We start from the raw sequence: 13,456 nt of genomic DNA on the forward strand, positions 1-13,456 counted from the left end.
AACTTATGTGGATGGTTTAAAATTACTTTGTTGAACTTCTGCTAGTCCTTGTCAATTTGGTTATTTGTTGATGTGGAATTCACCATACTCATCTATTTATATTTTTCACTGTAGACTTACTGATTTGCACCTCAAAAACCAGAGTATTCAGTATGATATAAATCTGTGATAATACAGTAAAATAAAACAAACGAACAAAACCAATGTATATCCAGTAAAACTTTCTAATGCATACTTATTCAAAACACAGATCAGTGACCAGCCATTTAGACCTGTATGTGTTCTTTCTATTAGTTAAAACTATAATCCCTCCTAACACTGCATCATTCAGGTGAAGTATATCAATTGGAGACAGTTCCAAGCAAGCCTACATTTCCAGAGAGAGGCCATGGTGATTTTATAATATCTTCAGCATTTGGAAACCTTTCTAGTGGTTGCTGGCTGCTCAGGGCTTTCAGCAATTTGGCTTAAGGCAGACAACCTCGTGGCACCAAAAGTCCAGAGCATGTTTAAACAGTCTGAAATTGCAGTGATGGAGATAACAGAACAGTGTAGAGACCACTTAAGCTATTCAAACCCAGACAGGAACGAGTGCCAAATGAATCGGAATGGAATTTGATTTTACTTATTACTCTGTGAGTGATAATGTAGCTGAATAACAAGCAGATTTCTTCCATGGGCCAGCTCCATTCAGTGTACCTGTGCTGGTGATGTTTCCACATGCAGCAGCCCCTCAGTTGCCAGCCTGTGGTTGCAAGGACACTCTTTGATGTTCCTCTGCAGCTCGCTGCCATCGGGGTCCGCGCTTTCCTCCCTGCTGGGCTGCTTCATGGAAAGCTTCTGCTCGGGAATGGTGTTAACAGTTGTTCCAGACAGAATGATTAATCTGTCTTGCAGGATCCCTGCTTGTAGCGCTCTCCCTGTTTTATTTTTCAGTAAGGAAAGTGTCTGATCTGACACATTGGCTGCCTCACACGTCTGTGCTCAGTTGCTTCCCCACAGGTTCTTGCCTGCATTTGCTGTTCTGTGGAGGTCTTGGGAAGCTCAGGGGCTCTGCTCTCTCAAGCAAGCTGGAGCATTTCCATCCACGTTCAGTATCTTGAATTTTCATTAGAGTGGGAGACCACTTCAGTTTCTGATTATCTGTTTGCTTGCAGGTCTGTCTGCTCAGGCTGCAGACAGACATGTCTTTTAATGCCATTTGTATAGAGCTGTGAGAACAGAAAGTGTGTTTGCAGGGAGGGAAAGAAAAGTGAAATAAGTGTAAGTGAAGTCTATTGTACATTTGGGAGCCTTAGCTGATGCCTGTGAAAACAAAACATAAGGAAGCAGGTGAACTTGTCTTCCTGAGACCAAGCCATCTCTCCTCCCTGGAAAGGAATCAGAGAGAGGAGGTGGGATTTCTCAGGAAGGTGGCTGGGGAAAGGCTTAGAGCAAGCAGACAAAGCTTGATGTTTTTCAGTGAGCCTACAGAGATCATGGTGTTTCAAAACACTGTGAATAAGGCTGCAGAGATGTTGTGTTTGAGGTTTTTCCTTGCTTCTATATGCTCAAACTGCCTCAAACATTTTTTTCCTCTAATTCCACTCAGCTATTTATTTTCAAATTTGTGGTTATACCAAACTAGTCTTCTTAATGGAAGCTGGAAATGTCACAGCATTAATGGTAATGTGCACCCTGAACCTCCTACGTTACTGGTGCTAAGATGCAGGTCAAGGAGAACTTCTTAACATCAGGTGCCACAATGCTTGTGTTTGTACCTACAAAGGGCTGTCAGGTTTGTGCACTGTCAAACATCCTGATTGATTACACATTAAAAAATATGGGAGCACTGAGACAAGATTTCGGCTATTTCCTCTAGCACAAAACACAAGATGGCTGATGGTAATTAGCCATTGTTAATGTATAATGTAACTCCTTAAATTTCTAGATGGAAAAAATATAATGCCCTCAAAATCAGATGAAAAAGATCTATAAGAAAAAATGCACGCAGAGTCCTAACTTGATAACAATTGAGGGGTTGATAGTGTCTCAATTCCCATCCCTGCAGCTGTTTCTTTCTCTTCAGCAATACATTGAGTAGTGGATATTAATTGACAAAATAAATGATGCTGACTTGTGATTAATTTGAATCAGATTTGCATTTGAAAGACACCAAAATTTTGTGAAAAAACAGGATGAAAGACTCAAGATCTTAACAGGCTTAAACTTAAAATAGAAGAAGACAGTAAATTTGTAAGTACTGGAATTTGACACTATAAAAAGCCATCAATAAACTCCCATTGTATGTAAGAAGAGAGATGGAAATATTCAGAAGTGCTGCATAAATTACTTTTCCTGTGAGTTTCTTAGTACCTACCCTTTTCATTCTTTTAAAATCACTTGCAGTGAATTATCCAAACTAAAGAATTGTCCTCAATTTCTTGAGAATTCTGCTGTTGGTTTCTGTGGCTGAGGACTGTAGTGCATGATTTATGATTCCAGTTTTAAAATAACCAGAGAAAACTTACTGTTTTCATTTTTGTATCTTCTTTAAAATTTTGTATTGGTTTTAACAGCTCAAATCCATCTCTAAATTTGTAGAAATTGTTTCTAAAAGCAAACTTGTTTGCCTTGAGGCTTCTCTCAATTCTTTTCACTTTCATTCAAACAATTTATTTACCTTGACCTAACATACCTGTCATTTCTGCAAGATTCTGCTCTTGATGCTTCAAAGAATGGACTCTGTAGTAAATCTGTAAGAAAATAATTGGGTTTGGAGTTTCATTTTTTGCTAAATACATAAAGTTGAAATATATTTATGCCTAGGCACTGCCTTTTCACTGGCACAATGCAATGCACTGATTTCTCTCTGACTGGCTTGTGCATAAATTTAATTCACATTGTGATGCTGAGGCTTGTAGTATGAAAGCTGAGCTTTCTGTAGTTAAAGATATATTGCATTAAAAGAAGAGGCCACATTATATCCCCATTCACATTTAGGAGATCTGTGAGATGTAAGATTGCTTGGAACATATAATGTGTGAAAGAACTGGCACTTAATGGAAGACAAAATATAAATTAAAAATTGCTTTTCAGTTCTTAATGGAGCTACCAGCCATGGAGGAAATTGTATTACAAAAAATACCTCTGGTAGAGCCACCTGGTGATACCATTAATGTTCAAGTGCAGGATCCCTCCTTCCAAGGAAGATGGAAAAGAAAAAACGGAAAAGCCCTGCCACGATCAGGCTGGTGTGCAAGACTCACCTTTCCTGCAAAGCTTTCCCCAGCAAGTGGAGCAGAAGAATGACCCTGCAGGGTGCCCAGGGCTGCAGAGAGACAGCCAAACCACAGAGTAAGGCAGAGATTGGACTGTCCCTCTCACAAGGATTTCACAGTCATGTGTACCGGGCGGCAAGAGCAGCTGCATTCAACAGCTGTAAGGGATGAGAGATTGATAGAGAAATGGTGAAAGGCATGGCAAAAGTGTGCAGACATTTAACATCACAGTCATTATGCATGAAAATTATTGTTGTTATCTTCTGAGCAGTGGCTTAAGAGCTATTTTCCGTCCATAAGTTCCAATCTCAAAGCATTTACAATATAAAACATCTATATAAAACATGACAAATATAAGTAAATCACCACTTTGGTATTGCCTGTAATATTTGAAAATCGTAATATACAGAGTTCAAAATAGGTTGTCATTTGAATGTAAACAGTCTGATCATAATTCTCATGTAGAGTACTGTATAGGATTTTCTTTTTGGACAAAACTTTTCAAATACTGGATGCATACCTATGTTATAACCTTATGTTATTTTGTACTTTGTCTGCGTGTGTGGTTTGAAATCCACATGATTCTTACAGGGGTTTTTTTGTTTTCTATGCAAAGTGCATAACTAAGAGAGAAATGTGGGTGTTCCTATGGTTAAGGAAAATGGGCTGTTTTTGCTAAGCACAGGTCTGCTGTTGGAGATAGCTAGAAGGAAGGTATGTTCCTCAGCGTTATCCTCTTTTCTACTGCTGTTGTGAAGTCGCATCAAAGAGTGACCTTTATACTTTTATCTGATGTGCATTTGGGATAAAGCCATCCCTCACTCTGCTGTAAAGTGGGGAAGCTCCTGATCCTCAGAGATGCATAAAGGGAAATGCTCGGGTTTCCTCTTGAACCCCATCCATCCCCCGCTGCTTTCCAGAGGATGTCATTGCCAGCCAAAAACCAAGCGCCGCCAAGCCGGTGGTGCTGGGGCTCGGCTCTTGATGCGCTGCTTTCTGTCAATGTGCTCAGTAAACTGCCAGGCAGCATCAAACACCTCACAGAGCCCTGGCACTGCTCCAGCAGGACTCCAGAGGAACTTTCACTGCCCCAGGAATAGGAGTGAAAGTGATGTTTGCGATACACTCGGAGAGAATCCCCCGGTGGGAAATGACATTAACGAGCAGCAAAGCCAAGTGTGAGGGGCGCGCTCAGAGCTGGGCCCACACCTGGCCGTTCCCACCCCTCTGCTCTTTGCCAGGAGAATTTAGGCTGGGTCAAGGAGATTTGCTGAAAAACCCACTTCTGCTCAGGGCTGAGCATTCTGAGTCACTGCAAGGCAGCAGGCTCTGTGCTGTCTGACTTTGCTCGTGATAGGTGTTGCAAGGCCTACACACGTTTTATCTCATCTCAAGGATGGAAAGAGACATGGACCTTTTATTGGCCATCTGGCAGGGAGAATAATTTCCTTCCTTCAAGTCTGCATAAATGGTGGTTTATTTTAGTTTTGTCTCAGAAGTTATAAGCATGGTAATGCCTTTCCTTTTTTTTTTTTTTTGTCTGATTCTGAATAAAAGCCCATCTTCTTGTCTTCAGAAAGTGTTTTATTTTAAAATTTTAACTTAAATTCTGCTATTCCTTCCTTTGAAGTCTTTATGCTCTTGAGCAGCTCAGACCTTTCTTGTTTAGCCTTTTTCCATCTGGTAGATTTTTATAATTCACTGAAGATTTTTATAGCTGTTTGATGAATTTAGTGCATTCTCAAACTTATGTGGCAGAACACATTCCTCAGAATGTATCTTTTGAAGTGCTCCATATGATCCAGTTTAGCATCTCTGTCTTCCTTTACTTACATCTTTTCCTTTAAGCTAGCCATGGATTTTATTATCCACACACATTTATAAAGGTCTTTTTCTCCAGCACTGTGTCCTTTTTCCTCTCAATGTAAGTTTTGAGATGGGCTAAAATGAGAGTTCCTTGTTGAATTAACGTTTCACATATAGTTTAGCCAAAATTTTTGTCATGTCGGTTAAAGTCTCATGTAGGAAATGTCTTTTTAGAGTGAAACATGATCAAAAGGCCGTGCTACAGGCAAGGAGCTGCTCCTGTAGTTCCTACCCTGGACTTATTTGTAGATTTAGAAGAAGATGAAAATGACAACTATCTAACTAAACAGCAGGCAGTTTCCTTTCTGTTTGGGGTATGGGCTTGCTGAACAATGAGAACCACCTCTGAAACACACAGTAAATGGCAATTTACCTCCGTCCTTGAAGCAATAAAGCTTCTAACAAAGTGAAACAAGCATCCATGGATGGTAATTTTTTTCTTCCCATTAAAGTATTTAGGACCCAGTATTAATAACTTTCCATTTCTCATGCTATTTCATGCACTGACACCCAGGTGCACTCTATTTCCTTCCCTGAAAGCTATCTCAAAGGTGTAGTCATAGCTGTCATTTCAGATATAAATTTTCTCTGTAGAGAGACACAGAACTTTTCCGCCTGGCTTCAAAATTTCCCAGCAGGGAGGGGCTTTTTGTAGCAGCCATGAGCTGTTATTCAACAGCAAGGGGATTTCTGAGTGTGGCACCCTGCTGAATAAAGGTGTTTCTGTGCTCAGCACACTTGTCATCAATCATTTTCACTATCTACAGATTATTTTTTTTTATACCCTGCTTCTTCCTCGCTACTCAAGCAAAGCAGTCTTTAGCAGAAAGAAAATGACTGGATTCTGCTCTTTGTGCCTTGCCAGAAACTTTTACTGTACTGTGACTAACAAGAATAAAACCAAACAGAAAGTTTTGAAATCTACCCACAGAATGCCCAGCAATTCCTGAGGATATAAATGAGCCACACCTGAGGATATAAATTATTTTATTCTTTTTTCCTAGCTCTATTTCAACAATAATTTGACAGCTATATCCCCTGATTAGGTAGGATAGTTATGAACTATATCATAGACTATGAAATAAAATGAAAAGCATTGCTCAGGCACAGCAGTCTGGAGAAAATGAACCACATGTGGTTATCTGTATTGGCAGAATAAAGATACAGAAATGTTGAATCTAAAGCCCACTGAAGGGATGATTGGAGTGACCCTGAAGTTTGGGACTCTTTCAGTTTCACCTAATTCTCTGTGTTGGTGGTACATTCAGCTTCTGCACACCCTTAACTGTACATTCTTGGGGCTTTTTAATATACTACATAACTCATTCCACCCAAATCTACTGCACTTTTTTTCCACTGGGCACCAGAACATGTTTAGCTCCATTTTCAAGAGTCTCTCTCTTAAATCTTGACATTTATGTTTATTTCCTCCAGCCCCCAGTGGCGTATCAGAGGATGACATTCTGCCCTGTATTCAGCTGATAGTTTGGAAGTGAGTTATGTTGTATCTAATGCTCAAAATATCTTAAATTCATTTAAATTTTTATTGACCTATTATATAAATGTTATATCAGAGGAAGAACCTTACCTTGCTGCTTTCAACTAAGAAACCACCCTCCGCACCCCACATGCCTTTCATTATATTATTCTTGTTTGAATGCCAAGTCTGTTTTCAGATAAACCAACCCTATTGGAGCATCATTTATTTTTGTGATTTGCTTCTATATCAGCCTTAAGAAAACTGGAGATATTTTCAGTATCAAAGCAGCTCTTCCTTCAGTGTCTTTCCTTGAATGCGGGACTCGCTTCGCTGTAAAACAAGCAGGTAGAGCCCTGTCAGTCTCCAGCCAAATGAGACAGAGCAATGACTCCCAGATGATCAGGCAGTTGTCCCACACACTGCAGGCTTTACTCTTCATTTAGCAATTAAACAAATTGTTCATGTTATCTGTCGTAACTTAAGAAGCATATCAAATCAATATGTTCTCTTCTGTTAAATACATGTTCACTGAAAGCAGCCCAGTTTAATACAACACATTTCTACTGCATTTCTGCTACTTAGACCTTGTATTTTTAGAGTATTATTGAATGGATTCATTGCAGCTAATTACTTAAATATGCTGTTGAACTGTTATAAAGTCTGTTTATTCCTGCACCCATCAACAGAACCAGTGAGTAACTTCAATTAACTAGCTAAGAGCTATATGGGAAAGATTAAAGATATTTATTTATTCCTCTTCATATGAAAGCAAGAAGCAATGTCAAATATGAACAGGTGGTATTTTCTAGTAAACACGTAGAAATAATTTCTTATTCATTTCAGAAAGAATTTTCCTGTGCACAGACAAGAAGTGAACATTTCAGGCTTGGCCATAGTGTGCCTGTGGCAGCCTACAACTTACAGAAGAACAGGGCTTCTATATGACATCTCTTTCAAGCATATCTATGTCTAATATCTGTGTTTCTGTGTGGCAAACATTCCTCAAAAAGGAAGTAACTGAGAATTTAATTTCAGAATTTATAAGCCTAATTAAAACCATAAGTCCCAGAAGAGTATGTAGTTGCTCTAATCTGACTTTCCCTTGAAAATGAGTTGTAATGGGTTTCTTTTTATTGCTATCATATCAAAAACATCATTCAAAAACTAGAAAATCCCAACCAACCCAAACTCAGGTTAAGAATTCCATACATATTGCTAGAAGTAGGTTTGCTGACCCAGAAAACTAAATTTTGGGTAGCTACAATTAATTTTGCCCCAAGAATTAGGAGTTACATTCAAAGATTTTTTCCTCCTGGAAGGCAGAAATATGAATATATTTTTGTGTGTGTGTATTTTCATTTGGAGATAATTGATATGTTTTTAAGCCTGTCATGGAGCCAGCTACCTTGGTGACCACCATATTAATATATGCAAGTCAGTGGGGAATTTTCTCCTGCTTTGCAACAAGAGCTTTTTTACTCTCATGCCAATAACAGGAGCTCTGTAGAGATATTTGGTTAGCCTCAAAAATCTGGTGAGACTGCATTCCTGCTATTTGAAAGGAGAGGTTCTTGGGTCTTCCTTCCTTCCATCATAATAAAATCTGCCCATCCTGTAAGTAGTGACCATGTAACTCACATGTGGAGTTGACAGGGACTGGGAAGTACACCCCCTGTTTCTGTGGCTTGGCTTCTGCAGATTTAAGCTCTTTCCTTTAAAAGTATAATCAATCACCAAAATATTTTGTTATGCTTTGCTTTGGAGACAGGGCTTAAAGTAATTGTGATACTTAATGGTGCTGCTAACAGTTTTACTATCACATTGACTAAATTTTCGAACCCTTGAAGTAATAGATTAACTTAATATATATTACTTCTTTTTAAGATGAAAGAAAAAAATTAGAAGTACAAGTACCTGTTCTCTGTGAACTTTATCTGCTTGAAATTATCTACATATAAAGAGAGTTTCCTTGATTGCCTTTCTGTGAAGAAGCATAATGGGGCTCAGTTGGGTGAAATCTAATGACAAAGTAGTCCTGCTTAGAGGAGTTCTTGTGTTATGACAGCTGGGAAAAAGAGAAAACCAACCACTGATGAAGAAAATGAATTTATTGATTACTCAGCAGACCAACAGGGAGAATATGTTTAAAATCAGATGACAGCAAGCAGTACAGGCTGCGAAACCAGACATGTTTTTATATCACTCATTCAAAGGCCTAGAGAGATGCACTCAATGTTTATTCTCCTGTTTTTATTTCTGTCTGGAAGCAGTCTCCTAATAAATTATTGATGGGGTTTTTCCATGTTTTCACGTGTTCTTATAAACTGCCAGTAGTATCTTAATTATAAACAATTTGGTTTTAATACTCAATAAAAAGAAACACAATGTATGCACGACTGTCACTGGAGAAGAACAGAGTCAGATTACTACACTGGACTCCTCTATGCTCTACTTTCTAAACCCATAAAATGAAAAAGGTTCTTCCTGTTCAAGAAGATCTTGAAGTCTAATGCTAATAGCAATAAGATTGTCTTCCCTTTGGACATAATGTATGTTTTTTGGTTTTTTTTATTTCCAGTGAGAAGGGCCAGCTATCCTGAAGTCTGTAACTCCTTTGGAAATAGGTTGATAAATAATTTATTTGGAACAATTCTTCTGTATTGCCTTTATATTTCCTTGTCTTGTGAAGAATTGTAGCTGTGTGAGACAATTTGAAAGCATTTGGAATGGCTGTGAAGTCCAGCCACCTGTCGTTTGAGGGGCTGGGACGTAGAAGCAGATTATTCTGGTATGTGAAAGCTGAGGAAAAACAAGAATGTTTTGATTCCAGGAAAGACTATAGACCAATCATTTGTTTGATTATTCATAAAGAGGATGTGGACAAACTGACATTTTTTTGTGCCAGAAGACCAACATTTTTCCTTATTTTTACCAGATGTTACTTCTGTTCACGTTGCCTTGGTAAGTTTAAAGAACTGGTGGTTAAAGGGCATTAAGTATTTTAATAACCTGAGAAGGTACTTTGATAGTGTACTAGTGCAAAATTGCATAGCTTGTCCCATAGACCTCTGCATATTTCAAAGGCAACAAATACATGAATTGATGCAATAAATGAATCTAGAGGCATGGAGAGCACAGCATGTTGCTGTTAAGGATATTCATTCTATTGTTCTATATTTGGCAATTATTTTAAGAACAGACAGTTTCTTTAGTACTAGATTTAATACACTCCAAGAGATAAAATATCTTACTGGAACTCTCATGCCCAGTGCTGGCCTCCATGGATCATTTGTCCTTTTGTGTCTTTGAAGTAGTATGTTAATTATGGTAGCAAAAGAATACAGAGGCTTAAAATTGACTCAGAGATGTAACATTCAGAAATTATATCTCCTCTGTAATAACTAACTTCTGAATAAAATTCATCATAGTGGGCGTTACAAGATGCCTTCAAATCTTGTATTTGAGAGATGATAATTGCTTGTGGCACAGGTGGAAAAGAAAAAAAAAGAAAAAGAAAGAAATCCTCTTCCAGAGATAAATTGGTAGAGCTGGAAACAGATAAGAGGAGGGAAATGAAAGCACAAAGTTATTGAATGAGTAAATTTAAAAAAAAAATAAAACTAGAAGAAGCTCTGTATATCTAAAGAATAAGAATATTTATGAAATAATATTTATTTATGCTGCCTAGGCCAATGGCCAAGCATGGTGTAGAAGCAGGCAGGCCAGAGTGATGATGGTTTCAAATGGTTTCTTCAGGAAGAGGAGAAAAGTGATATTTCTAATCAGTCTGTATGCTCAAAATGAGATTTGGCTTATGGAGCAGGTGGAAGCTGTGCCTGTAAAACACAAAAAGGAGAAAGTATGGCGAGTCTAGAGTAGAAACAATTATCCCACTGGGAAAAAGATAAGTGTGTGCATAGTCATTAGATGTCACTTCCGTAGAGAACTCTCATCTGTTACCTCTGGGTAGAATGAGCATCCATGTAGGCAGCTGATAAGATTTATTTCACTTTCAATTTCAACAAATAGGGGAGAAAGTTACATTTTCTTTCTGTCTGAAGTATTGCATTAGGTTCTTAACATTTGTTTCCTTTGCTGATTTTGATGCATGCTTTAAATTGCAAGAGGCTGCAAATGCTTCTGTTTGAGATCCCTCTTATCAAAACCATCAGTGAGAGGAGCTGTTTCTCAAGAGAGTTAGTTAGACAGGCCTCTGTCATCTTACTTCTAAGACCACACAGTAGGGTATAAAAAGTTTTCCTTGTGAGCTTCTCGTTGCATTTCACTTTCATTGGGAATTAAGTGGCATCCTCCGTTTGCAGCTTGGAGGAGACTGTGTGCTGGAAATGGCTGTTTCACGCTGGGTGTTGGAGAGGTACCTTCAAGTTAAAAAAGTGCTTTCTTCCAAAGAAAATATGCATAATTCTTTTTGTAATTCAGGTGATTGGCTTTAAGTACTGGTACTTATCAGTGTTCATTTTATTAAACAATTGAGTTACATATGCAAACTTGTCATATTGTTAATTCAGTATTGGTTTTGCACTTCCTGTAGATGCATCTCCTCTGTGCTAATACCAGCATACCCTTTGGGTACCTTCTGCTCATCTCCTGTAATTAAAATTCAAACAACTGACTCCTTTTCAAAAGGTACTGCCTTTCAGCAGTGTGGTAAAGAAGGGGTTAAGAATTTTATTTAGGTTGGGTGAGATACTGTGATTGACAGGTGAGGTGAGCTTCCTAAAGGGACACATTAATCCACCTGAAACAGGCTGCCTGGCTGAAACTGCAGCCTGGAATTAAAAACTCCACAACAAAACACGCTTTTCCTCTCAATGGTATTGAACCCTGAGCCATGAAATGTCCCAGGGGTGTGATTATCTCAGAAAAACTGTTTCCCCAGTTACGTCTTGTTGCATATATAATCATCTCTTTGATGCGAAGGATAACTATGGGAATGACGTAAGTTAAACATGTTCTCCAGCAGTCTGACTTGCAAGGGAATAAACAATTTTTTGATATTCAGAGTTCTTAAAACCACTTCCTCTGGTTTCTAGGAAGCTTTAAGCATTCTAGCCACACAAAAATAATCTAAATTTCATGAATAAGAAATCAGGTCTCTTTCATAGTTTTATTGTTTCTTGTGCCTTTTTTTTTTAATTTTTTTTTTCCTTAATCCATGCAATGAAAACACTAGTTATTACTGCCAACATATAGATCCAAAGCTTTACTTCAGTTATCATTTTACAGGAAGAAAGTATTGTCCTGAATATGTTAGAGACAAACATGTCAAAAAACATCAGTTCTATCAGTACAGTTCAGTAAAAGGTATACCCTTGGGTAGAAATCACCTCGCTGTAGGGAGAGGGTATAGAAGGTGAGTCCATCCATGAGAGCAGTGCTCCAAGGAGCCACTGAGCAGCAGTCTGTGGATGCATGTCCCTGTTAGACACTGAGCAGCTGCCTTGGCCCCTCAGAATTCTGCTGCTGCCACAGTGTCCAAGCTGCAAAATCAAAGGGCCCCACTTGTTTCACACTGTTTTACTGTCATGGCTCAATTTTGTCTCCAAACCAACTCTAAGGCAGGATTGAGACCTCATTGACTGCAGTACCCTGTTTACTGTGGTAGAGACAATCCCTTAATGAAATCCAAGAGCTGACTAAGCCTCTTGTTGCACCACCTCACAGAGATTAAATTTCAGCTGTTAAGAGCTTGGGTAGAAATTGCTCCAGTAGATCAGTTTTAGGCCTAGGGATAAAAATGGTGGTGAGAATAAATTTAGAAGTGAAAGGATGTAGCCTTCGCAAAGTCTGTACTTTGTAATTTTTTAAATTAATATTAATCCTCAAATCAATTACAGAGATGTTTGAGCTCATGATGAAATCATGTCCCTGCTATTGAGTATCTCATCACCTCTCTGTCTCCCTTAGTTGCAATCATTGTTTACAGTTTCAAGTGTCTCTGTTCTGGGTTTCCAGGACAGTTTAAATCCCAAATGAAAACTTGCAACAAATATCACAGCATTTCATTGTCTCTGAGCTGTAGAGGTTTTGGTTCTGGCATTAATTCAAAAGTGGAAGGCACCATGGGCTGCCTTCCCAAGTGCCCTTACATCCAGGTGCAACTTCACAGGAGATGCCCTGTGGTCTTCAGGCCAGGTCTGTCCCATAACACACAGTGGCCAACATGAATTATGCTAAGAGAAGGCAGCCTTTGCTATTTCTCACTTGCAGTATTCTCTAAGTGCCCTCTCTTCTTAGACCCCCACAACAGAGGTGTTCTGTCTGTAATTTAACAGTAAAATCAAAACTAGCACATCCCAGTAACACAAATAGCACTTAAAGAGACCTTGAAATAAGCTATTCGCAGAAATGTAAATCAGCAGCTTATTCTTAAGAAAATAAGGCATTTTGGGGAGAAAACTAAAAGGCTTCAAGATAAATGGTTGACAGTGACAGCTTTCTCTGTGAGTATTTTATCCAACAAAAGTCTTGTGAACAATGTGCTGATACGAGGAAAGTTAAAATATGGCATAAATTTTAATTTCATATCTATCCTTGTGATATTACTGAGACCCATTCACATTTGTGATGCTGCAGCATTCACAGTTTTTCAGCTCACAGAAAACACTACTAGTTGTATAATGTTATTGATTATTACATTGTTAGACTTGATCACCTTAAAGGTCTTTTCCAATCAAAATCGTTCTACGACTGTTTTAGAAGTGATATACCTAAGGTACTTGCAGTATCCCAGTTGGTTTAAAAATAATATTCAAACTTGATTATAAAATGGGGGAAAAAATATTCTTGGAGACAAAATTTGTGGCCTAATTTGAATCGAAAAATTAAA

The sequence above is a fragment of the Pseudopodoces humilis genome, chromosome 8 (genome assembly GCF_049639895.1).
Source record: "Pseudopodoces humilis isolate 2021_Gansu_Grassland_sample_001 chromosome 8, ASM4963989v1, whole genome shotgun sequence".
Taxonomy (NCBI): domain Eukaryota; kingdom Metazoa; phylum Chordata; class Aves; order Passeriformes; family Paridae; genus Pseudopodoces; species Pseudopodoces humilis.